Here is an 18725-nt window from a genome sequence, read left to right as displayed (position 1 = left end):
TCATTCATTAATATGTGCCAAATTATACAGGTACTTGGAACATGGATATCTTCACAAAATCCTACCGTGTTCTGCAGCTCAATGTCTCTGAATATTTTATAAAAGTAGACAATAAAACTGTTATTTCCTATTTCCTAACTTCTAAACTGCACCCATTGGTGCTGTGGAATATGTTCTGTCACTACTTGAACACATGGGAGAAAAGGCAGTCTGGATTTGTCCAGTATCTGTCATGGTTGTATGAGCAAAAGTTCTTTCAGAAGGGCAATTGGCTAATTTTATCTCCTGCTAATTTCTTTCTCCCTTTTTTATATCCGTGGTAAGGTAAGGCAGGCTAGATATCCTTATTAGGAGTAGTTAGTTGCCTGGTCCTTATCAACAGCAGTGTGCATCCATTCCGTCTCCTGTTTCCACCCCAATCATTTGTTCCTTCCTGCAGACTAAAATTCCTTTTCTTTGTGATCTGTATTTACAGGAGAAAGAATGTGAACAATTTCCACTATTTGTCTCATTATAATTTCACTTGTGTCCAGATAAGTAGCAGTCTGGGTTACCCTCATTCGTCCTTTCTTGATTCTGTCAGAGATGTCTTTTCAGATAGGCTTGTATGAAGATACTAACTGGTTGATAATTTTTTTAAGATAAAGAGTGTTTCATTAAAAAAAATGTCATTTGTGAAACTCTCTTCTCTCTGCAGAACAAAAACCTTTGAAATTTAAAGGACAGACCAAAATATTCTCCTGATTACTTCAAGGCTCCAGGGAGTTGCCTGGGGTATTTCATAACCCAGAGAAACCTTTTTGTTATTATGTTTGCAGACTCACAATTCTCTTCCAAGACTAATTTCATCACTTTGCAGAACTGTTATACCTGCCTTTGTTATCTAAGTAGCACTGTAGTGAAACTTATATTTAAAATATCTCAGCATTAATTGAGTTCTAAATTTCGATAATCTTCAGTACAGCACTAAACTCAGTATGTCTGGCGTTTTGCCAGATGTTCTGAAAATGGTACTGAAGTAGATTTTTAAGGACTAGATATTTAAAATAAGAGGGTTTTGCAGGTGTCCAGTATATTTTTTATTGTTTTACACACTTGTAAACCCATTTATTCTCTCCAGCAATGAATAAGGTAGTTTCATTTATTGTTCTCCCAAAGAAAGCCTCTGAATTAATTAATGTCATGTTCATATATTTTAACTTTCTGTTGGAAAATTAATTACTTTTTATATGTATAAATCTGTAAAATTTCTATCTTATCACCCAATTAATAACTCAACTCAAGCAAATGGCATCTCATAATTATTCAATTTCATATTAAGAATCGCCTTATTTTCGTGAGGGCTTTTATTTTATTCCAATAAATGTCACAATTTCAAGAGAATTTATATTACACTCTTAATATCTTCTCATTATAGAACTATTTACATTTATTTAAAATTCAATTTATAGCAGATGTTTCTTAACCTCAACAGCTGTGACAAACCTTCTTTGGCTCACCAAAAAATTTTGAGGTAAACTAAACACTCACTATCTACCATGTATTAACTCTAATATAGAGTGGATGATAAATGGCATATTTTAGTGATGAGAAAACTGAGACACTGGTTATTTATGGTCATTTAAAATCTTGTAACAGTTTTTAGGAAAATGAGAGTGTTCAGGTAGATTAAAATTGGCAAATTTCAATTTTACTTGTAGATTCCAAGCTACATTTTGTTTTCTCTGATATCTTAGTGTGCAAAATGGAAATTGTTGCTTTTCATTTTATACTTTCAGACCCAATACTTTGTTCAACACATTGGAGTTGTAAGCGACACCCAAAAATAGAGAGACAAGCTGTAGCCAGCCAGTGAGTGTGCTTCACTCAGCAAGTAATTAACTTGGAAAAGTCTTCTGGCACAATTTGCCTTTCTAGGAAGGAAGGGGGACTGGAAAAAAAATTTAAAACTTTGTCAGGGTGGAAGTACTGTAGCTAATAGCTGTTCAGAAATGTTTAGCTGAGATTATGACATAAATTACCATCACTGGATGCAACAGCTTCCTGTGGTTTTGTAATGTATCTTTGTGATTTTAGTTAGTTAATATGACTTCATAATTTCCTAATGACGACCAAGCTGTGGTTTATAATAATATTTAGTCCCCACATTTCAATCTTGAAAAGGCACATGCAACAACTCAAATTTCTCTGTTTTCAGTTACTCAGAGAATTAGACTCTTGTTTTTTCTTGAAGACAGTCTGGTTTTATTGTTATAAATTTCTCACTCTGTTATGCCTAACCAGAATTTGGGATGTTAATTTTTTTCCAGATTTTTTTTTTTTTTTTTGCCTTAAGCATCTTCTGAATCCCACAGCAGAGATAAAAAGGGAGGAGAAATTATGTACAGGCTTGTCATACCAAAGAATAGTGGGAGTTGTTTTGAATTTTAGTCTTTTTTTTCCCCTTAGACCATCTGACCCTATATGAATGACCTGCAACAGTGATAGGAATAGATTGGGTATAATTTTTGGTATAAAGTGTAAATGGAGGTCAGAGAAAAACAGATATCCAGAGAGTAACATAAAGAATGTGTTTACTTTTTACTTGGCTGTGTATATCTTCCCATATTATTTATAACATTACATTATGAAGTTTCCTGCTGCTTACTCTTTGAATTCTTTTTGACCCAAACATTAATCTTTGTAATAACATGAGTTATTTACAATAATCTCTGTCATAGCCTAGGGTATATTTAGAATTTATTACTGTACTGAAATTATATCTTTCTATTGCTCTTTGAACCATTAAGAAACAGTTCTACAAAGAGCTGATCATCCTCTCTTCCCATTTCAGTGAACAAAATAATAAATGGCACCCTCCTGACTTTGAAATCTGACATGTAAACCTGGGGAAGTTTAGCTGTTGCCACACATCCCTCAGATGCCCAATCCCAGCTCAGTGATATCCTTTGGCAATTTTTCTATTACAATTTCAGTGGTATTTAATTCAGCAGCATTTTGAAAATTCAAGTTTGAGATGCTAAAATAAAAATACATACCAAAATTAAATAAGAACATACTCTAAGATCATTTGTTAATTTTCATGCAGAGTCAAACAAAACTCTTCAGTTCATCCTTCATCTTAAGTGACCAGGATACGTAGAGGGCAGTAGTGAAATACTTAACAAAGAGCCTTGGGGGTTGAACTAGATTTAGGCTTTTGGTCATGATTTCATACCTGTTGTGCAGAGGCATCATAAAGGTTTCTTCTATAATGAGATTAGTTTAGGAAGAAAATGTAGGTAATATGTACAATGGCATGCTGAAAAACTCAAGCATGTATGTCCACATAGTCATTTTTATGTAAATGTGAGAGTCTTCTTTAAAAATGCTTCCATGTGTTTTTCATGTTTTTACTGAGAGTTAAGATATATAAAATATAATTTGCTTCCAGTATTGGCTTCTTATAAGAAAGAAAAAGTCCTGGATTGCTTTTGTTAAAAATACCTAAAACCTCACTGAATAGTTGCTGTTACAAAACTCCTTTGATTTTACACTTTTCCTTTCACAGTGTGTGGCTCTGTACTCTATTTCACAGGGCAATGCTCTGTTGAAAGCTGTCACTCCAAGAAGCAGTGTGATAGTTGTCAGTGATATCCAAAGAAGACTGAATTATAGATACTTTTTTTTTTTTTTTTTTTTTTTTTTAGTGTGTCCTTAGCACATCGACTTTCCTGGCTGTGGGAGCTCAGTAAAAAGAGAATCAGCATAAGGTGAAGCATATCTCCTGCTGGGCAGCCAAACTGCATGAAATCTCATGCTTCATTAATGGTGCTTCTCATACCAGCTGGTCAATGGATCATGAAAATGAATCAGAAGTATAATGGGGACTTTTTTCCAGTTGTAGCAGTCATAAACAATTATGAACTCCTGGCTCCTACTCTTTCAATACATAATGATTTCATATGCTTTTTCCTTATCCATAAGAGAAACATGATATAATGTTTACAGTTGAGGGAGTAGGGAAAACACTAGGAACCTGTTTGTTTAACTGGTTTAACAGTTTGTTTAAACTGTTTGTTTAACAGGTTCCTTATTTTGGTTAGATACTTATCCTGTCTGTGCTTCATTTCGTAATGTAAACATGACATTCTATATTATAATACAGAAATAAAATTCTTCCAGCCATACACCACCACAAAGCTTTCACCTCTTACCAAACTTAAGACAATAATTTATGCTGATCCTCCTTCTGGTTTTCCAATTTAAAGGAAAGGAAAAAGAGGCCTTAGAGGAGCCAGGGTTTTCAATGGGAATACTGACTTCCTGAAAATCTGGTTTTTAAATTATTTTCAGTTATAATGAAATCAGGAAATAAAATCCCAAGAAAAAATGCAAGATATGAATACAAACACAGAAGAATATAGTACTTCCTAACATATCTAAAATGTCTATCTTTCCTGTACTCTTTTGCTTGATGTTCTTCTCAAGCAAGAGAACTCTGCCTCTGCCGGTATTGGTCCAGATTTAACTTAGTTGTCCTTTGGGATCAGATTGGCTCCACCAGAAAGGAATCACCAGAGAAAGAATGATGCCTTTCTTTGTGGCATTAACTTCTTCTTTTCTATAACTAGTCATACCTATAGCTAATGCCACCATAGCTGACTATAACAGGTCATACATATATATAAGCCTCCTCTTTCTGTTGTCTCAATTGTTCAACTGCAGGAATTGCACCATGTTTCTTTTCTGATGGCATAGCTTTCCAGAGAGTAGGAAATGAGATGAAATTAAGGCTTTCACCATAGTAGTGAATGTGTGTTTAGCCCAACTAATTGTGTGAAGCACTTCCCGGTAAAGAGCTGGGAGCTGGACTGTATGCATAGCCATGTGTACTGGCTTATGCAGAGTTTCCTCTATGATTAACTATCATATGAATTTGGTGTGCATGCAGATCAGTGGGAAATAAAATCAGTTTTAGCATCCAAGGAATTGAGACGTTAAAGAAAAGTTTTGCAATTTTGGACAGAGTAGATGTTTTTATTTTCTGGAAAAAGGAGAAAGGAATCAATTAATTATGTTTTAAGCATTAACCAATTGATTTTGTCTTTTTTTCTTTTTTCTAAGTCTTCTTTCAGACCTTCTTTCTGGTGATCACACTTCAGTCCTACTTAATCCTCTATGCTCTAGTGAGTTCAATTTCAGGAGTAGGATTTGGAGTTTCAAAGATTACAAGGTTCCCTTGTCTGAAATCAGCAAAGGAAATGTCTGCCACAAAAGAAGGAATAGCTTTTATGCACTTTTCCTTTCCTTAACTTCAGCTATGTATATCTAAAAATTATAAACACTGCATAATCTATTCCTTCCTCTGCTTCCTTAGCTCTAAAAGAAAGGCTATATCATGTCTACTGAGATTATATGTTTATCAGTCTACATTGTATTTGGATTAATATAGATGTAGCTTGTTTCCCTTAGGTTAGAAGGATGTGCAGCCTGCTGTTTGTTTTGATTCATCCTTTTCCTCTGTTCACCTCAAAGGTCTGAATCTTATAATTTACCTTCCATGCTAATATAACAGCTTTTCAGCCTAGTAATCAAATACTTGACTGAACATCGTGTATTCTTGTCTGTATCTTACATGAGATATAAAAAGCTGCATAACTACAGGCCAAGCATATCTTTCATACTGTTAATTCCTATCAGCAACTACAGATCTTTATAAGACTGAGTTCTGTACTTGGAATCACATACTGAATATGAAAGCACCAGTTAATGTACTTTTCAGTTTTTACTGTGAATGAAGAAAATAATAGCCAATATACTTCAAAGATTCACATTGTCAAAGATCAGCAGAAATTTTTATGTCCAGCTGATAAGAAATGGAAAATCTACCTTTTAACTTTGAAATTAACTTGGAGACCTACATCTTCTCTCTGCTCTTTTGTTACTACACTATAAAAAAGAAGCAGTCAAAGAACAAATCTTTGTAATGAAATAACTCCAGAAATTTCTTTAGCCAGATATTTTCAAACACACCTAAATGATTTAGAAATTGTAAGAAACTTTCACTTACAGATGCAAGGTTAAGGGAAGTTTTAAAATGTGAGTTAGATACCTGCAAGGCTGTGAAATTCCCAGAGGCTCAAGGAATTAAATTTTATGGATCTCAATATTGAAACCACTCATTGTTATGTTTATAAAGAATTTACCTTTTTAATTTCTTCTAGTATGCTTTGATTATATTCAAAATATTGTTCTATATTGGTCATTATTTCTGAGAATTGTGTAGGCGATTCTTATGCATTTCCAATAAAATGAAATTACAAACTTCTTTTTAGTTTATTTTCATGAGTCTGTCTTCTCATTGAAAAAAAAAAAAAAAAAGCATTAGTAGAAATAAGTTATAGGTAGTTTACAATTTAAATAGCTGCAATTTTTAGAATACTGGGAGCATGAGAAAGTAAATTCTGACTGTTATGACACTTCACTGTCAATGTCTTGCAGTTCTGTATGACCAATGCTTAATTTAAAAATTATTGTAAAACTGATTTTGAATACTGAATCAATTGTGCTGTGATAGTCATCTAAGAAACAGTTTTTTCCAAATATGGCACTTCCAGAGTACAATGTTCTAATGACATTTCTGACAACATTACTTCTACTTACATAGGAAGTTGACTGTTCTCACAGTATTATTGTTTTGTGGTGTGACTCTCTTATCACTAATGCCATTCAGTGTGAAGGACATTGCATGGAACTGATTATTGTCATGTTCATTACACAATGATAATTACAAAGAGTAGACTTTAAATATTGATTCTTTACTGCATCTTGGAAAATAAATAAATTTTTGTTATAAAGATTTCTCTTGGTGCTTTCTTGCAGCAGTTAGTCCTTGCTGAGTTTCAAAGCAAAGTACTGATTTCAAACTTTGAAAAATTTCTCTTCCTTTCTTGTCAAAGTGTACCAACTTCTAATTTTAATCACTCTGCAAAATCAACATATTTTGATAATTTAGTGAATGAAACCATAAAATATTTCATCTTATTCTGAACCAGTGAAAATTAGCCTAGATTCACTCACTTCCATCGAGCTAGACCAGTTAAAAATAATTTCAATTTCAGACTATCTTCAATATGGAAAAGTCTAAAAGAATACATGTGAAGTTACATTGTTGAATTGGAACAAACTGTTGAATCATGACTTCCATGTAAGGAAAATAACCCCTTCAGGAATTATCAATTTTTCAAACAGCACACACAGACAATGCTGAAATAGATACATTCATAAATTGCAAGCTGATTACTCTACAAAGCTTATCTGTAGATAGAGTATTTGATGAAGCTTTGTTATCTGTGAAAGATTATGAAATATAGTTGTATCCCCCATAAAAGAACAACACATTCCCAGATTGGAATAATGAGTATGTAGATGAAAGTTTAGCCCAAACTTTGATATATACCCAATAGCTGCAGAAGGACTACAGACAATGAAAAGCACAACATAATGTTATAGTTCCTCCAGAGACACAAGCAGTAAACCCAAGATAATGCTGCACCTGTAAAATATGATTGTGAAAAAAATGTTAACAATACTAAAAAAATTAGCAACTAACAGTAAATAGTAATAATTGTAACTATGTGATATACAGTCTAAGAAAACCCATAGTTTGCCTGGAATTGGTTCAGACAGCTTTTTTTCAACCTAAACTTTCTACAAACACCATGAAAATAGGATATAATCCTACATATATGTGAAATGTTTTAGTCAAGTTAGTCCATGCAGTGTAACATGCTCTAAAGCGCTCTAGATCATAGAAGAAATTGAACATAGTGTTCAACAGAGAGCATGACACAATAAAATCATTATTTTGTCTGATTATCTTTTTTTACAAGCATCCCCCACTTTTTATATTATGAACTGAACTTATCGAAGTAAGAATAATTACCACCATGTATTTGGTCTTACTTAATTTGTGACATTTACACCTGCCCTGCTAAGAAGTGCTTTTGTGATTTTTACATTATATTTTTGCTGTCTCCTTTATTGTTTTTTTTTTTTTTTTGTCATTCACATTTTAGACAAGAGCAGTACTAATAAAATAATTATATTATTTATCTCTGTCATTGGCACAATGAAAACAAGGATAAAAACTTGGGCACTGGTAATTACTCCAATCACATTTTCCACATTTTCCACACAACCCAATATAATTTAGTGTATCTTTATACTGTGTCCTTCATGTATGCACATCACAGTGAGAAATACACAGAGCTGTCACTAAGCATAAGTCAAGCTGAACAAATGGGGTTTTAATTCTGACTGGAAAACACAGTCAATCCACTGTTCGTGATCTCATATAGAAGGGCATTGCAAAGGCATGCAGCAGTTGAACTAGTGGAATCAAGCTGGTTGTGAGGAAGACATTTGAAGATGAAGAAATAGTATAATGAGAATAGTCTGTGTAAATCTGCAGTACAGTGAATATAAATTTATATGATCAAAAATAGGACAAAAAAAACTCTCCCAGGCCAAGTTAATGAAACAGGTAAAATGCCCAAGACAAAATTTTAGGATGTTTAGGAAAACTGTAAGCTAAATAAGGACAAGTGGAACAAAATGTCAAGGGAGCTTGTAGCTTTATGACAAATGATTGAAAAATACTAATGTGAGAAGATTTTTAAAAAATCCTCTATTTATAATTTATTACTTTATTTATTTCTTTATTTATTTATAATTTATTAATTTATTACTTACCTTCATATCTTAGTTTTATTTATACCTGTAACTGACATAATTTAAGTAGAACAGAATTTCTCTGCAACTGTAAAATATACATTTTATATACAACTTCCCAATGTGTAAGGTAACAGAGAATTTGAAAAATTTTCACTGCAGTGTTCCTTTTACGTACTTTATTTTCCTGCATGATTGTAGAATTCTATCACATGCAGCAGTCTGTAACTTCATTTTGAATCACCTGCTTTATGCAGTGCTTTTGTACAATGGATTACAATCTGGTCCCATTGAAATTAATGACAAAATGGATGCTGCCTTCTGAGTGGTACGTATTTTACCAATAACATTCTCAACAGTATACATACATCTGTGTAAATTTAATTCTCTCATTAGCAATGGATGAACCACAACAGACTCACTGATATGCTTCAAATAAACATCACAAAAATTTGGCTGCCAATCCAACTATCCATACTAATTGGCAAATATGTAGGAAATCTCTGGAGAATTGACTCTCTCAGGAAATTTCTAGTAATTACTACATCTGTTCAAGAGAGGAGCTATCAGGATTTTGGCAGTTGCATGAAAGTATTTTTCATAATCTAAAAGAATGGATACCATACAAATATTTGATCTAGAAAGAAAATATGAAGTATACATTTTTAAGGAAAAAAAATAATCTTTGTATCATTTAGATAGTCAGATATTCACAATGACTTTGAACTGTTTCCTATCCTAAAAAGTTCTGGGAGAAGCATTTGTTTAAAAGTCATAAACATTACATTTTTCCATGAATTCAACATTTTGTTTATTTTTTCCCCCAAGATTATTCTAACATTATGCATTCAGATCCACAAGTTAAAAATCATATTCTATAAGAAATAAATAGTCTTTTTTATGAGAGATTTTCATGCTGTTTTACTGCAGGAAATGACCCAGAAGATGGTGAATATCTACAGCCTAAAACTCATAATGCAACCTTTTTTGGACAGTTTGGAAGATATTTATCTAGAGCTACATTCTGCAAAGTAATATGCATAACTTCCAATGTTATAGCCACCTACAGACTATGTGTACATCTAATCCCTCTGAGAAACAATGAATTTAAATGTGAACTTTTTTCATATAGGTAAAAATGTTCAACACAAGAATAATTTCTCTAGAATATTTTGTGATCCCTGTTGGTGGTAGACTGAGACCTGGCTGGACAAATTTCTGTCAAGAAGATACATGATCAACAACAATCCTGTTTGGTGGCAGTGAGAAGATTAGATCACTTCTAGGCCAATTTTAAGTTATCCTATTAATAAAATTAGTGGTAAAATTCTATGCAATCTCCAACGAATTCTCAGACAATCAGTTCTGACAATAACTCTCACTTCACTTCAAATGGAGCCCACTCATTATTTCACAAAGATTATGGTTCTACCTCAAAATTTCCCTTCACATATGATTAAGAAACATCAATATTAACTCCTAACAGTGGTCAGATACTAACATAGTAAAGATAAGTACCTGATAATTTCTTTGGAAATTTAGATTTGCACACTGCCCAGTTCATTTTACTATATCAGCTTCCACTTTTTGCAACAAAGTACCATATCTGCTGCTTTAAATATCCATCCAAATTTTTAACTACTGTCAATAAAAACATCTGAAAAAAATAAATCTGCATGTTAAGACAACCATAAAAAATCTTAAAGGCAAGTCAGAAAAATGTAACAAATAGTATTGTCACAACAAAGACAAGAAATACTGAGCATTTTCTGACCTCCAGCTCCCTGGCATGAACATCAAAGCACACAGACATGGGCAACAAACAGGAGGAACTGGAAGACATTGGACAGCAAGAAAACTATCACGAATTGTCATCAGGGAGACATGGTGGAATGACTCTCACAACTGGAATGACACAATGGATGGCTATAAACTCTTCAGAAGGTATCAGTGAGGACAGACAGGCAGTGAGGTAGCCCTCTATACTAGGGAGGGGTTTGAGTGTCTAGACATCAATGATGGTGATGAAAATCAAGTGTTTAGGGGTAAGAATCAGGGGAAAGGCTGACAAGGCAGACATCCGGGTGGGAGTCTGTCACAGACCACTCAACCAAGATAAAAAGACAGCAGAAATATTCTACAAGCTGGGAGAAGTCTCATGACCTCTCATGGGGGACTTCAACTTTCCAGATGTCTGCTGGAAATACATCACAGCAGAGAGGAAACAGTGTAGGAGGTTCCCAGAGAAGGAATCGAGGCGTGTATAGAAAATAACTTCCTTTTGGCTTTTATCCGCTATGACCTCAGGCAGCTGGAAAGCCCGGCTAGCACTGCCTTTTGTGAGACCGCAGCCGCCACATGAACGGGTGTTCTAGGGTTATGGCATTTGCCTCCCTGCTAGTGCTGAGCGCTACGGCGTGCATAACGCAGCTTTGGTAGCTTCGCACTGAGAGGAAGTGAAGGGACAAGAAAGGCACACTTTGCTTGCTTTCCTGAGAATGTTTTATTCCACGCGTGGTCACAGTGATGGATGGAGCGACCGTTCCCAGCGCAGTGCAAGGCAAAATGGCGATGGGACAAAGAAAGCATTAGGTTAAATAGGGGGTGGGCGGACAGGGGTGGAAATCTGTCTCGCCCCATGAGGACAGACAACGGGGGAGTGACGTAGAACATAACAACCTGTGGGAACATAACAGAGGTGGGTACAGTGTTCTGGGATGAATAGCAGTGTAAAGGTGGGGTGATTGCTACAGAACTTTCAAGAAGAATCAGGAAGTGGCTACAAGACTGACAAGATAAGCAACTTAGAGCAAACCATTGTTGTATTAAAATACAAGTCCTCCGGGCTTCACCCGGGTGCCCAGCCTGTCCGGGGGAAAACCCTCAGAGGACTGGTCCGCGGGGAGGATGTGGCGGGACCCGGATAGCTCCACCGTAAGGACGAGAGGGCTCCGAAGTGGCTTTATTCCTAGAGGCTTTATTTCCGGAGCGTCGCAGGAACGGGGGGGTGAAACGGGGGGCACAAACTCTCCAGAAGGGAGCCAGCTCCGGAAGCCCCGAGGAAAGGCGGGGCTGGGTATTAAGGGCAAAGGAGTAGGAGTGGTTAGGGTACAGAACAGCCAACGGGCAACGGGTAAAAGGGGGGAGACAGAGTGGGGTGACATACAGAGAACTAATCGGGGTACAGAGGAGGAGTGGTATTCTAACAGGAGCCAATGGGGGTAACAGAATAACTGAACTTTCTGGAACTGGGGAGTATGCTAAACATTGATTGACAGCTCTTCTGGGGTGGAGAGCAGCAGCTGATTTCTAAACTGTTGCTGCCTCCCAAGGGAGAGCAGGAACCCCTCCCACACATTGTGAGGGAAAATAGAGGTACAGAGAACCAACCTAACTAACATTTATTAAAATCTCTAACTGAACCAACCCAACATACACCACTTCCTGACACAGCTGGTGAGCTAGCAAACTAGGGAAGATGTGCCCACTGGACCTGTTTGTGAACAGAGAAGGACTAGTGAGTGATGTGATGGTTGGAGGCTGTCTTGATAGTTTTTGATTCCTGGGAAGTAAGGGGGGAAGTCAGCAGAATTGCTACCCTGGACTTCCAGAGTGATATAAAAAGACTGAGATACTTAATGACTTCTTTTTCTCAGGCTTTAATAGCAAGACCAGTTGTTTTTGGGGTACCCTGAGCTGGAAGACAGGGACAGGGAGCAGAAAAATCCCCTGTATTCCAAGAGGAAATGGTCAGTGACCTGCTATGCCAATTAGCTGTACAAAAGTCTGTGGTGCCAGATATGAAAAGTACACTTGTAAGTACTTTTGCCTTAAAATAATAATGAAAAGTTGAAATCTGTCTAACTTGAGTTAAAACTGATGAAAATATGCTTTGCCATCATCTCTTCAAAAGGTATGGTAATATATATTTGAATTAATAAGTTGTACCAGTTTGTAAAATGGTTTTCAGATTACCTCTGAAATTAATGAGATACTGATGGGTTTTTGGAGTGATATTATTTAAAGTACTGACAGCTGCAAGGCTCCCACATCTTATATCATGAAATTAGCTGCTGTCTATGGTTTATGGAGTTTTCTTCCTGACAACAAATTTTTGATTAGGATGTCTATTGTCTAAAAATGTGGATGGTAAGAAGTTTGGGTATTGAGAGATTTATTTGGGGAGCAACAGTATTGACAAACCATGTGTTCAGAGTTCAGAAGTGATTAATCATTCATTGATATTAATAAAAATATTATCTATTTTCTTCTATTTGATGAAATATAGGTTTGATCAAGTACTCCATCAGGCACCAGATCCTGTACAATTACTTTCAAGTACTTGCCCTTCCTCAATATCAAGTTATGTAATTTTATAGTCAGTGCACAATTTACCTTTGGAAGAGTCAAAAGTTATTCTGGATGAGACGTCTGGATGAGATGTTAATCTGGATGAGATGTACCTTCCTGCTTCATGTCCCTGGATGTATTCATATTTCTCTGTCCAGATCACAGCTCAAATTCTTACATCCTGAGATTATCCTTGTAAAAATTCTGATTATCTCTCAGATAGCTTTTTTTGAGTCTCCCTGACTTGGGTCTGGAAGCCTTACAGTGATAGAATACCAGAAGAACAAACATTTGAACCCCACTCCTCCAGTTTTTGTAGTGTTGATGAGGAACCATGAAGGAATACTTCTACTGAAAATCTCCCAAGTGAACTGACCTCTTTTATCTGAGGTGAATACATTGCTATCAAAAGAAAAAGCTTTCTAAGGGATGAACACAAGTACTATAATAGGTGCCACTTAATTTAAAAACACAAGTATATCCTTGGCATAATTCAACTCCTGGTTGCTACCTCCCAGCTATTGAACATTTCTAACTATTCTCATTTGGAAAAGAAGAATGGGAATTCAGATCCCTGTATGCTCTGGCCTTTGACCTGGCTATGGCCACATGGACAATGGAACAAATATCCATGAAACAGTTAATTTGTTCTTCCACTACCTGCACTGGAAAAATTTGCCTTGGGAGGTGTGTTCTAGTGGAACAGTGGTAATTAACCCATTCAGAAATCCCTGAAAAGATCACTGTGGTTAGTTACAAGTTAAAAGCAGCCAGTTTCTCACAAATTTAAGGTAAAAGCTACTATTGAATCCAGCTAGTTCTAAATCAAACAAAATCTAGGCAGACCTGGATGACTGGTGATGCCTTGAGAGGCTGACCTAGAACAGAGACTAGACAGCAATAAAAGAATAAAGTAGCTATTTATAAAAAGGCCTTAAAAGGATATCTTGGGCAGTACAAGAGCCTGGCCAGGGCTACACCCAAGATGGACCCAAAATGGTCACAAAATGGATGACCGGCCATGAGGTCTCACATTTTTATAAGTTTTGGTCCATTTGCATATTTGAGTTAATTGTCCAATTATAGTTTTAGGTTATGAAGTCCCATTCTTCTTGTTTGCTCTTCCTCAGTTCCCCATTGTTTATACCCATTGTTTATACTTTTTGGCCTGAACCTTGTAACGGCAGTCCTTGGTCTTAAACTGGAAAAGGATTGTTTTGTCTACCCACCCTGTGAAGAGAACTTACTAACACTTATTATGAAGGTCAGAACTACACCCCTAGGCAGCAGAGAATCTGAAAAGTATGAAAGTTAAAACTTAAGGCACCACTGCAATGCTTCCCCCCCACCCCCAAATATTTCTAGTTTCTTTTTTCTCATTTCCTCTGCAGATGCCTGGTTTAGATATATTCATATTTATGTGAATTGAGAAAGCTTAAGAAAATCATTTAGCAGCAAATCATCCACTGGTATGAATTAATAAATTACAGAAGTAAGAGTTACTTTTATTGACATGTGTTATGAATCCAGAGAGATATTTGGAAGAGAATTTTCCCCTTATGCTTGTTATCTCAACAGGTTGAGCAAATGTTTCTTTTGATACCACATGAGCAATATTTAAAAGAGAAAATTCCATGGAAATTCTATATGCTGTGTTCTGGTCTAAATCTTAAGGCTATGATATTAAACACTGAGCCTTTGCTTGTGTATAGCTCAATAGGAAAAATACTATGGAAACTAAGCCTATTCCCACCAGTTATCTGCATCTCCATCTCTGGAAGAATAAGGTGAAAACTGGATGACTTGATTTGGCAGTGACAGTATATTGCTGCAGATGTAGGACTATAGCTTTGGGTCTGTTATAAGATGGACAAAAGTGAGGAGCTGGCTGCTACCACTACAGCTCTGCATTCAACCGTGTCTGCACTGGAGGAGTCCTCAAGAAAATTTCTGCTGTGTTGGCTAGTGAGGAAAGCTGGATATCAGTAAATCAAACATTTACATTACAATCTCTACGACTGCACACTTGTCAGTGAGTATTTTCCATATGTTTGTCTTATCTACTGTGTCTAATTAGGCTGAAAGTGGTTTCATTGTAAGACTTGGTGCTTCCTCGACATTGTAACATCTTGTAAATAATATTTTTCTTTTAAGGTGCTTATACTGTCAATAATGATAATAACAAAAAAGACATCTGAATGTATTTTGATGGAAATAATAGGACACATAAAACTCCGAGCACAAAAATGGGAGATGAAAAGAATTCTAGTTAAAGTATTATCAATTCACTGGTGGTTGTCCATTTGGTAGCATGACCTAACTTTCTTTGAATTGTAGAACTGCTATATGTACAGCTGAAATACCTATACCCAGACAGAAAGAGTTGCTCCATTAATCCTGAATGTCTTTTTCCATAAGGTACTAAAATCCTACCATAATGGTATAGAGTTTGTGTGTGTGTGTGTACCTCAGAGAAAAGCCAAATCCGACAAGGAAATATCTTGCAAAATATGCAGACTTTCACAATATCAACCAAGTTTATAAAGCAGTTCTATTAGCAAAATAGCCACTGTGTTTTAATTTGTCTTACCATTTTTATCACAGCTGTTCAAAATCATAAAACACTCATAAACTTGATGAAATAGAGTTATAATTAGATGTATCTGGTACATATTATTGTATTGATATCAAATATTTCTGCAGTTAGATGATGATAAATACAGAACATTCAGGAGGAAGACATGAAATAATTCTGGAAGTCAGCACTGCTAAGTCCAAGCATGCATACATAATTACTAGGAACTTTTTAAAGTATCAATAAGATTTCTGCACTTTGAAGGACAGTTTGAAAAATATGTATCTTAAAAAACATTGGCTTTTTTTAGAAGGCTTATTTTGCGCAAGGAGCAGCTGCAGGACCATGTCCTGGAAGCCACACAGCAGCTTGCACTGATGGGTGGTACAAGATGAGATGAGACACCAGCCAATCAGAAGAAGATACATGATTTTCTTAAACAGGATAAAAAAAGCTATGGAAAGGAGATTGAGTATTTTCACAGGCAGGATCCAAGCAGTGCACAATGGGAAGATCCAGGCTCTCTCTGATGTCTGATGCTGCATGAACTCAAGGTGCCCAGCATCTGAAGGGAAGTAATATTTACTCACTATTTATATTTCTGGCATTATTTTCTCTTCCTGAAACAGATGTCTTATTACACTATTTGCTTCTGTATCTTTCTTACTGAGATTCAAATAGGTCTGTGCAACACTCCCTCCATCCCCCATACTGAACACACAGCAAAGACCCAAAGTAGCATCAGTGAACACTGTCAATTTTTTTGAATGTAACTCTTGCTATCAGAGCATAGCTAGTTCTTCATATTAAAAATGTAAAATAGAAAGAAAGAAGTAAAATATACACTTGGCAACAGAAGGATAAAAATAACCTCTATAATATATTTAATTTATTTTTAAAAAATTAAATCTGTTATTGAATACAACAAAAGAACGCACACCCATGGCTGACCATATTAGTTATTTATTGGGGTTCTTGCTGACAGAATTTTACACAGATTCTATTTATTTTTAAATAAAAGAAGGAAAAAGTTATTTCTGTTTTCCTATTCAAATTAAACAGATCATAAGTTACTAGATTTTGGAATTGCTTAAAATAGCTTGTTTTCATGTCACTACCATATGTAAGTATAATTTTCTGCTTCTGTTTTGCTCTTCATCAGCACCACTTGAAAGTTTTAGTTTATATGAATCCAAACATTCTGTGGCTGAATAAAAGACAGCCCTGGCCCTAAGGCCAAGTAGCACAGACAGCTTAACATCTACCTGACTCCTTCTAGAACAGACAGGCACTTCCTCAATAGATAACTTGAACTGTGAATCCTCAATGGATCTTGTAGGGCATTCTTGTAGCATTGACACATATATCACATGTTTTTGTTGCCTTCTGTTCAATATATTTTTCATTGCAACTTGTCCGAAATAATTCAAGGACGATTTTTAGTCCTTCAGAATGGTATTTGTTAGAATGGACCTGAAAAGACCTTTAGAGAATGTTCCTATAAAGGGTATTTTGTAAGGGAGGGTGAGAGGGATGATGCAGAGGGATGGTGCTAGAAAAGTGCCAGAGGATCATAACATGAAGGAACACAAAACTAATGCAGTCCTGCATACTGACCTTTCGGAGCAAGAGTTTCCAAAATATGGTCCAAACTCTACTCATTCACTCTTACAGGGGACTCATTCACAGCTGGCCCTGAGAGCAAACTAAAACGGTAGAAGACTGGGGGACGGTGTTCAAATTTAATTCCTGGCTTTCTATACTTACTTAGAGTAGATGTGCTTTTTTTAGGACTTTGAATTTATGAGATAGGGATTTCAGGTAGACCCTGGGTGTTTTGGTATAGCAGTCATCAGAAGTCACACCAGGATATCAGATTACAAAATAGATATAATATATAATACTTAATGCATGATATACAATAAATTTTATATATATATATATGCATATATATATATATATGTATGTATATGTACATGTGTGTGTAGATATATATAGATAGATATAGATATAGATATAGATATAGATAGATATAGATATAGATACACATTTCCAGATCTAAAACAGCCATTCCAGGAAACTAGAGACCCTGTGTTTGACTCTTATTTAGCTGTGTGGAGGCCTAGTCAAGATCCCCATTATGGAAAGATATTATAAAATTAACCTTACTGGAAAGATTTTCCAAGAGCTGTGTTTCCTTATTTTCATAGAAACATTATTTATGTTTATTGCAAAATATTTCAGCTGTTCTAGTCAGAGATAAATAATAATTTATAATAATTCTTCACCATTGATACTTACTGTAATAACAATAATTATATAAACAATCTTATACAGTTCTAAATTACATGGATTTTATTGCCTGGCCCCTCATCTTTAATTATATATCTATATATATGAACATGTAAGCCTTTTGATTTTCCCCCAGTACCTGAAAAATATGTGTTACAAGTTTATTGAAACCAGCACCATGCAAAATTAGACAAAAAGCACATATAAAGAATGTGCCTTCATTCCACAGTTTGAAAATACAGGGGACTTTTGATGCTTGAAAGAGGAAATATGTTCTAAAAATTTATAAAAAGAAAAATATGTTTGATGGAATGCAAGAAGCAAGGCAAGTATAATTATCTTGAGTAGCATTTGAACGTACATTTGTAAAACTCACTTTCTACTAAACATGTATTTCCATGCTCTAGTCAAAATTTCACACAGTGGGGGTTTCAGTAGATCTTTAAGATAAATGATTCATAGGTGTGTAATGCTTAAAATCTTTGGCAAGAAATTCAATTTGTCTCTAAAAGTCTAGGTTTTCATGCCTTAATTGTGGCTGATGAAGGTTCTAAAGGTCTGTATGATTTAACAATATATTAAAAATCCAATAAAAGTTATCTTATGCTCAAGATTTTCTTTGACTGGGACCATGAAGAGAATTGATTATATAGAAAGTAATAAACACTTGGTTGCAGGGAGATCTGAACTGTCTAAAAAACTCTTTGTTGGTCAAAACCCAACCATTTTCATTTTTAAACAATATTGTGGCATTTAATAGTTGTTGTTAATAGCATTAACAATAAATTTGTTT

This window comes from Vidua macroura, chromosome 1 (assembly GCF_024509145.1).
Source record: "Vidua macroura isolate BioBank_ID:100142 chromosome 1, ASM2450914v1, whole genome shotgun sequence".
Taxonomy (NCBI): Eukaryota; Metazoa; Chordata; class Aves; order Passeriformes; family Viduidae; genus Vidua; species Vidua macroura.
This window is presented reverse-complemented; position numbering follows the sequence as displayed.